This window comes from Octodon degus, unplaced genomic scaffold (assembly GCF_000260255.1).
Source record: "Octodon degus isolate 3935 unplaced genomic scaffold, OctDeg1.0 scaffold00163, whole genome shotgun sequence".
Taxonomy (NCBI): domain Eukaryota; kingdom Metazoa; phylum Chordata; class Mammalia; order Rodentia; family Octodontidae; genus Octodon; species Octodon degus.
In genome coordinates, this window is record NW_004524739.1 from 1,351,600 (window position 1) to 1,361,019 (window position 9,420).

The window sequence follows — 9,420 nt, forward strand, 5'->3', positions numbered from 1 at the left end:
TCTCATTTAAAATTTTTAAAGTGACTGGACATTTAAAATATTAGAGAATGGCAATGTTACTATACTATGTTCCAGTAGAGAACTTGTCTTTTAGAGATACTATCTGAAATATCTACAGAAAAAATTAAGTCTGAAACCTGCTTCAAAATAATAAGGGCAGGGGCAGGGGAGATGGCTCAGTGGAATAAGCGCTTCCCTGGCAAGCTCAAGGGCCTGAGTTCAATCCCCGGTTCTGCCAAAAACTAATAATAATAATAATAATAATAATAATAATAATAATGGCAAATGCTTCTGAAGTCATTTGGAAGCCAATATTACTTTTGGATCTAAATCAAAGACTTTACAAGAAATAGATGGATCAATATACCTTTCATTAATAAAGCTGAAAAAATAAAATACCAGCAAAATGAATCTAGCAACATGCAAGGATTATACCTTCATTCTAGGAATATAAGGTTGGCTCAACACATAAGCAAATAAATCAATCGAAATAATATACCACATTAATGGGACTAAGGATAAAAAATGAGAGGCTAAATTGGGAGTATCACAAGTTCAAGGCCAAACTGGTCAATTCTGTGAGACCTTGACTCAAAATAAAATACAAAAAAAAGGGAGGATAGGATATAGCTGTACAGAGAGCACTTACCACCGTCTACTAGAGGCCTGATTTCAATCTTTAGTAATTCATTCATTTACTCACGCCACCTCCTTCTGTCTCACTCAAATCAAGAATAGATGAATTTTTTCAACTTGACAAATGGTATCTACAAAAAAATTCCAGCTAAGGCCAGCCAAATAGCTCAGCCTGCCCTGCCAGCCCCGCCCCTGGGATGCAGTGAGATGGCAATTGAGACTGGGCATGGTGGTGCACACCTGTAATTCCAGCTCCTAAAAGGCTGTAAGCAGGTGGATCACTACGAGTCTGATCTGGTAGTGAGACCGTGAACACCCTGTAGACCCTTTCCTAAAATATAAAAAAAAAAAAAAGTTAAAAAAATTAAAAAAAAAAAATCCCAGCTAGACAGAAAGTGGCACATACCTATAACCCTAACTACCTGGGATACTGAGGCAGGAGGATCCACTTAATCCCAGGAGTTCAAGGCTAGCCTTGGCAACAAACAACACTACATCTCAAAACACACACACACGCGCGCGCGCACACACACGCACACATGAAAACAACAACAAAAAAAAACAAACAGCTAACATTACACTTAAATGGGGCAAAGGCCTTGGATTCACTCCCCAACACGGATTAAATAATCTGCTGTGTTCTTTTTCCTGTTTAAAACCTTTTTTTTTTTTTTTAAGGGCCAGCAAGATATCTCAGTAAACTACGTGCCTGCTTTGGGTTCAATACCCAAGCCTGCCAGCCCTGCCCCTGGGGCGTACTGAGCCAATGACTGAGTCCAGGAGTGGTGGCACATGACTGTAATCCCAGCACTGGGGAGGCTGAGAACAGGAGGATCACTACGAGTCCAAGCTATGTAGTGAGACCATGCACAAGATACATAAAAAATTAAAATAATAACAATAATAATAAAACCTTTATTTCATTTATAATAAAACCAAAGGCAAGGGGGCCGGTGAAATGGCTCAGTGGTCTAAAGCACCTACTTAGAACAAGCTAAGCTAAGCAAAGCACAGGGACCACGGTTCAATCCCCCAGCACCACATGCCAGCCAGTCCCGCCCCCTGGTGGGCTGAGCTGGCCACACACACACACACAAAATAAATAAATAAATATTAAATAAAAAAAAATAAAAGCCAAAGGCAAGAAACTTAGGAATAAAATTAACGAAAGCAGTATAATACTTGTGCAATGAAAAATATCTATCATAGAAAACATTAGGGAGCCGAAGAGATGGCTTAGTAGGGGGCCAGGGAGATGGTTCAGTAGAATAAGCGCTTCCATGGCAATCGCAAGGGCCTGAGTCCCAGTTCCGCCAAAAACAACAACCAAAGAAAAGAAATTCCTCCTCCACATGTATATGTCAAGTTATCCTGTGGATTTTTGACATGAGGGAGATGGCTCAGTAGAATAAATCCTTGCCTGGCAAGTTCAAGGGCCTGAGTTCAATCCCTGGTTCCACAAAAAAAAAAAAGAAAGAAAGAAAGAAAAAGAAAATATTAAATATAATCTAAATAAATAAACAGACATCTCATTAACATGCTGAAAAATGTAATGCTGTTAAGACAGCAACATTCTCCAAAATGATCTACAGATTCAGTGAAAGGCCCATTCAAATCCCATTGATATTTTTCTTGTAGAAATTAACAAGTCAAACCTAAATTTTATGAAGTGTAAATAAACCCAGCATGGCCAAAATATAGAAAAATAGGGAAATAGCAGGTATGAGACCCTCTCTCAGTTCAATCCTCTATACCAGGGAGGGAGGGGGCTAAAGGATGCAAGCATTTTTCTTTTCTTGTTATGTGTTTGGTACAGGGTCTCACTAAGCAGCTTGCAGCTCAGACTCAATAGTGTCCTGTTTTCAGCCTCCCCAGTGCTGGGATTACAGGTATGTACCACCATGCCCAGTGGCGGGCCAGCACAGCATATGGTGCCAGGGATCAAACCCTGTTTCCTGCGCTTGCCTAAGCAGGTACTTAATCCACTGACCTATCTCAGTGGCCCACACTTCTCTTTTAAAATTTACTATATATTACAGTAACCAGGACTGTGTGATATTAGCACAAGGACAGATATTTAGATCAACGAAATAGAACTATGAGTCCAGAAATAAACCCACATATTTGCGGTGAATTATTCTCTAGGGTAAAATTCAATGGAGAAAGAATTTTCCTTTCAACAATTATGCTGGGGGGCTAGGGAGATGGCTCAGTAGAATAAGCACTTGCCTGGCAAGCGCAAAGGCCTGAGTTCAATCCCTGGTTCCACAAAAAAAAAAAAAAAAGCTGGAACAACTGGATACTCACATGCAAAAGGATAAAAGTTAGACTTCTACTTTATGCTATAGAGAAAATAAAAATACCTCAAAACAGATCAAATACTTATACATAAGATCAAAGTAAGATAGGTATGGTGGCACAGGCTTGTAATTCCAGCACTCTGGGAGGCTGAAAAAACTTATAGACTTGGCAAGACCTTGTCTCAAAATTTAAAAGACAAAAAATCAGTGTGAATGACCTGGGTTCAAGTCTCAGAAACATACACACACAGAGTATAAAACTTTCAGAAGAAAATAAGAGAACGAATCTTCACATCTTAGATTTGGCTATTGTTTTGGAGCATCTCAAATCCAAAGCCAGCCTGGATTACACGGCCTGGACTACACAGTAACACCCTATCTCAATAGAAAGAAAGAAAAGGAGATGGAGAGGGAAGGAGATAGAGAAAGAGCAAGCATAACTGGTTGGTGGTGTGGTTTAATTGGGAAAGCACTTATTGAGCATGTTGCATGTGTTAGATACCCAGCAGCACAATAACAACAAGAAAAGAACACTTAGCTTCTCTCCCCAATCACATATCATGCCATCACTGTTTGTTAATCTATAGTCATGATGAGCTTCTATCTTCTTAGAACACAGTAAAGGTTTTGTTGACTCCGCATCTTTGCCTTTACAGTTTTCTCTACCTAGGATTCTCCTTCCTGTCTCATTTGACTGGTCCATTTTTTTTTATTTATTTGTTTATTTATTTATTTATTTTTGCAAAACTGGGGATTGTACTCAGGCCCTTGCACTTGCCAGGCAAGCACTTATTCTACTAAGCTATCTCCCCAGACTGGTTCATTTTCATTCTTTAGTTTTATCCTGTTCCCTCCTCAGAGCAAGTTCCTTCACTAATCTCTATCACAAAATACTATTTCATTCTCTCACCATGTTTATTGTCTAGTGAAACCTTCCTAAACCACAATAGAGCAGGAACCTTGTTTCTCACGATTGCTGCACTGATTCCCTAGTATTGAGTACACTGAAGCCACTCAATGAATCTGTTGAGCCAAACAGTTCAACGGATAAAGCACCTGCAAGCAGGTGCAGGGGCTGGGGGTTTAATCCCCAGGCCTCCCCCAGGGTGCGCAGAGACAGAAATTGAGATTGGACACGGTGGCACCCGCCTATAATCCCAGCACTTGGGAGACTGTAAACAGGAGAATCACTACAAGTGCGATCTAGTAGTGAGACCCCGAACACCCTGTAGACCCTTCCCTAAAATACAGAAAAAAATAAAAATAAATCTGTTGAATGTTAAACTAATAATCCGGGGCAGGGGAGATGGCTCAGTGGAATAAGCGCTTCCCTAGCAAGCGCAAGGGTCTAAATTCAATCCCTGGTTCTGCCAAAATAAATAAATAAACAAACAAACTAATAATCCAACACTGAACATTATTCCATTGCTGAATATTTAGTATAACAAAGGTTCACAAAGAACCTACTTTTTGCATGGTTTCAGGTAATACACACCCCTAAAATGAGAAGATAATGTTTTATGGTATACTGATAATTAAATGGGCAGATTATTTTTTTTTGGGGGGGGGGAGTAGATCATTGAGGCAGGAGACTAAGGACTGAGCCCAAGACCTTGGCACTGAGCTATGACCCTAGTACACATTTATTCATTCATTCATTTTGACAGAGTCTCTCCCTAAGTCACTAAATTGCCCAGGCTGAACTTGAACTTCCAATCCTCCTGCTTCAGCCTTCCAGAGTGTTGGAATTACAGGTGTGTACCATCAAGCCAGTAAGGGAAGTTTTTGTGTTTTGTTTTTTATTAAATCCTCCAAAAGCTGCTGAAAACAGCAAATAAACTAATTTTCCTCCATGGAAAGAATTTATTTAGAAACAGAAATAAGAGAGCTGTGATATACTCCTTTCTATAAAGGTGTATGAATAAAACAAGTGATTTCCCAGGTATTGAGACTGGCCTAACACAATTAACATTTTTAGATGTTATCAGCAAAGATAACTAGTAATGATATCTTCCACTAGTGGAGATGACTCCACAGTAGCAGGCAGAAATACGAAGGTACAAGGTTGGTTGTGTCTACAATGTGGAAAATAGCTACCATGTAGATTAAAAAATAAGGTAATGAAGTAATGAAAAAATAGTCTAAACTTTAAGTATCAAATCATGAGTTATGAAGCTACCTGTTTCAACATAGGAAAGAAGTTTAAGAGTCCTTGGATTATATCTCAAATAGAGCTACAAAAATGTAACAAAATGCTGGCTGTTATTATGAAAGCTAGGGAAACAGAACACATTATTCTATCCTTGTACAAACCAAAATGTATCTGTATCTAGAAAAGAACACCCAGCTGTAGTCCTACCACATACACAAAAAAAGAAGGTAAAATAGGGAAGGCCTAAAAAAAGGTATCTGAAAGAAAAAGGGGGGCTGGAGAGATAGTCTGGTGGTCTAAGTGCCTGCCTGGCAAGCATAAGAACCCAGGTTTGATCCCCAGTAGTGCATGCCATGCTAACCCCAAAACCAGGTGTGGTGGCACACACCTGCAATCCCAGCACTGGGAGGCTAAGACAGGAGGATCACTAGAAGTCTGAGCTGCATAGCGAGACCCTGTACCAAATAATACATAAAAGATTTTTTAAAATCAGGTGTTTATGTATGAGGACATTAAAAATACACACACACACACACACACACACACACACACACACAGATAGAAGGGCCAGCCAAATAGCTCAGTGTATTAAAGCACTTGCAAACAGGCACAGAGGCCAGCAGTTCGATCCCCGGGCCTGCCCATGCTGGCCCCAACCCTGGGGCGCACTGAGATGGTAATTATGACTGAGAGTGGTGGTGCATGCCTGTCATCCCAGCTCTTGGAAGGCTGTAAACAGGTAGATCACTTCGAGTCCGATCTAGTAGTGAGACCCTGAACACCCTGTAGACCCTTCCCTAAAATACAAAAATGTAAAATAAAACAAAAATAGAGCTATTTAAATTTACCCTTTTTTGGTGGAGGTGGGGTTGTTTTCTGTTTTGAGACAGGATCTCACTAGGTTGTTCAGGCTAACCAAAGACTAGCCAAAGCTGGCTTTGAAATTATCAACAAAGAAAACTACGAGTGAAATCTTCCACTGTTGATAATTTCTAACTTCTTGAACTCACTAGCCAAAGCTGGCTTTGAACTTAGTTTTCTGGGCTGTAATTTCACGAGTGCAGCATCACATCTGGCCCAAGGGTGTTTTAAATTCCTCTCCCAGTTATGTTAACTCTGTGGCCATGGCCTGTTACTTAATTTTTCTTTCTAAATAACAACGAAGTTGAAGAACTGCAGTAAGAATAGAGATATGCACACTGCCTGACACAAAATATATATTCATAACATGGCAGCTACTATTTTTACTAGAACCAATGAAAAGTAACAGTTTATGGTAAGACAGCTCAGCGGACTAAAGCACCTGCTTAGGCAAGCTTAGGCAAGCGCAGGGGCGGAGTTCAATCTCTGGCACCACATGCCTCGCCTGTCCCACCCCAAGAGCAGGCTAAGCTGGTCAGAGTCCAGGGCATGGTGGCGCACACCTGTAATCCCAGGGCTGGGGAGGCTAAGAGCAGAAGTATCACTATGAATCCGAACCATGTAGAGAAATCCTGCAACAACCAAATACATTAAAAAAAAAAAAAAAAAAAAAGTAATAGTTTACCACCCACCCAAATCTGGTACACAAGTAATAAAACTCATTAGGCAGGTGGGGAGTAAGAAAGAGTAATTTTAAGATAGTAAAACTAAATTCACAGGTAACATTTCCATAAAAAACTCATGAGAGGACCGGGGAGATGGCTTGGCTCAGTAGGATAAGCGCTTGACTGGCAAACGAACGCAAGGATCTGAGTTCAATCCCCAGTTCCACAAAAAAAAAAAAAAAACACCCACCTCATGACAAGGGCTAGAAATATAATTCAATGACAGAATTTACCTAGCATGCTTGAAACCTCGGGTTTCATCCTCACCAACACAAACCTTGGCAAGCACAAGGGTCTGAGTTCAATCCCCGGTTCCGCCAAAAATAAATAAATAAATAAATAAATAAATAAATAAATAAATAAATAAATAAATAAATAAATAAATTGGTGGCACATGCCAGTAATCCCAGTATCCAGGAAACTAAGGTAGAGGCATCATCCTGAGTTTGAGGCAATCCCAGGCTATACAGTGAGTTCAAGACCAATATGAATGACACAGAAGATTCCATCTCAAAAAAATAATGAACACACACACACACACACACACACACACACACACACACACACACGGGGGTAGGGGGGAGGATTGGGGGGAGTAGGCACATGGCTGCAAGCCCAGCACTGTGGGAGGCTGAGGTAGGAATAAGGCAAATGTGAGCCCAGCCTGGACAACTTAATTACTTCATGAAACTCTGTCTCAAAATTTTTAAAAAGTTGGGGATGGAATCCACCTGTAATCATAGGACTCAGGAGGCTGACATAGGAGAATTGCTGTGAGTTCAAGGTCAGCCTGAAGTACACAGTGAGACCCTGTGTCAACAAAACAAATTTTTAAAAGACTGGGGATGTGGCACTGAGCTATATCCCCAGTACAAAAGAAAAGAATGGAGGAGGAGGAGGAGGAAGAAGAGGAGGAGGAAGAGGACAACGACAGACAAGACACACACACACACACACATACACACTGGCACATGCCTATAATCTCAGCACTCCCGATTTTGAGGCCCAAGGCAGGAATATCACTATGAACGAGTTCAAGGCCAAACTGTGCTACACAGGACTATCACCATGACACCTTGTCTCAAATGAGGGGGCAGCTGGGCATGGTGGCACACACCTGTAATCCCAGTATTTGGGAGACTGAGGTAGGAGGATCATTGCAAGTTAAAGACCAGCCTGGGTTACAAAGTGAGCTCAAGGCCAACCTGAACCCCAGAGCAAGACCCTGTCTCAAAAAGACAAAAAAAAAAAAAAAAATCCCAAGTTATGGTCTCAGCTATTGACAACAAAATGTACAGGAGGAGGAAAATGCATCAAAACATTAACTGGCAGAATGATAGGTGATTCTGTTCTCTGCCTGAGATTATGTGAATTGGGTAATTTTTTTTCTTTTACAAAAAGTACTCTATTTCCATAACTGGAAAAATAGAGAAACAAAAATAAATTGGAGTAAACTTTCACTCCTTATTCACTTCTGCTTGTGTAATTTGCTGCAATGAGCATGTATTACTTTTGTAATTTCAATGGCATTCTTTAAATAAATATTAAAGAGAAGTAAAGTGCATGCAAATACCAAAGTGGAAGAAATGGATCTGATGTGATAATAAAGAAATCAGAGGGGCTGGGGAGATGGCTCAGTGGAATAAGTGCTTCTCTGGCGAGTGCAAGGGCCTGAGTTCCATCCCCAGTTCCACCAAAAATAAATAAATTAATTAAATTAATTAAAGAAATCAGGAACTAAAGTTTTTTTTGGGAAAAAAAATATAGGTAGGCATCAAAATATAGTACTTAGGTTTCATACAGATACATCAACATCAATATATCACAAAAAAACATATATATAGCCAGGCATGGCAGCACATGCCTATTTCTTAGCATTCAAGAGGCTAAGGCAGAAGAAGTGCTTCAAGTGTGAGGCCAGCCTGGGTGACACAGAGAGGTCAAGGGCAGCATGCAATGCGAGTGAGATCCTGTCTCAAAACAAAACAACCTTACCTTGAACAGGAAAAAAAAAAAAAAAAATCAAAACACAATAGGGGCCGAGGAGATAGCTCAGTAGAGTAAGTGCTTGCCTGGCAAGTGTAAGGGCCTGAGTTCAATTCCCAGTTCCGAGCGGGAAAAAAACCAAAAAACCACAATAGATTTTTTTTTTAGACAAGGTCTCACTATATAGTTCAGGCTGGCCTTGAACAGTGTAGCCCAGGTTGAACTTAAATTTGCAGCAATTCTCCGGACTCAGCCTGTCATACAGGCATGTGCCACCATGCCCAGCAGAGTGCCTACTGTATAATTAAAGTATAGACGAGATTAATATGTTGAGAACTAGGGCCAGTGAAATAGCTCAGCAGACTAAGCACCTGCTTAGGCAAGCACAGAGGCCGGGGTTCAATCCCTGGCACCACATGGTGCACCAGCCCCATCCCCAAGCACGCTGAGCTGGAGACCTAGTCCAGGCATGGTGGCACGGATCTGTAATCCCAGCACCAGGGAGGCTGGATTACTATGAATTTGAGCTGCATAGTGAACCCTGCACACAAAAAAAGAAAAATAAATAAACAAAATACTGAGAACAGAAGTCAAAACAATGATTGCCTATAAGACAGTTCTGAAAAAAAAAAAGAAGAAAAAAAGTAAATGGGGCCAGGAGGATGGCTCAGTAGAGTAAGTGCTTGCCTGGCAAGCACAAGGTCCCGAGTTCAATCCCTGGTACAGAAAGAAAGAAAGAAAGAAAGAAAGAAAGAAAGAA

General features: G+C 40.6%; 1 protein-coding gene across 2 annotated transcripts in view; it reads right to left on the reverse strand.

The window, feature by feature from the left end:
- The window catches only part of Wasf2 (WAS protein family member 2), a 97,127-nt gene that overhangs the window by 75,005 nt on the left and 12,702 nt on the right, over positions 1-9,420 (reverse strand). The window contains exon 2 of one of the 2 annotated variants that reach the window (XM_023703039.1): positions 650-767. The exons of the other annotated variant lie outside the window; for it this stretch is intronic. The gene's annotated coding sequence lies outside the window, so the exon portion shown is untranslated. The remainder of the gene's footprint in view (positions 1-649; positions 768-9,420) is intronic. 2 annotated transcript variants of the gene reach the window in all.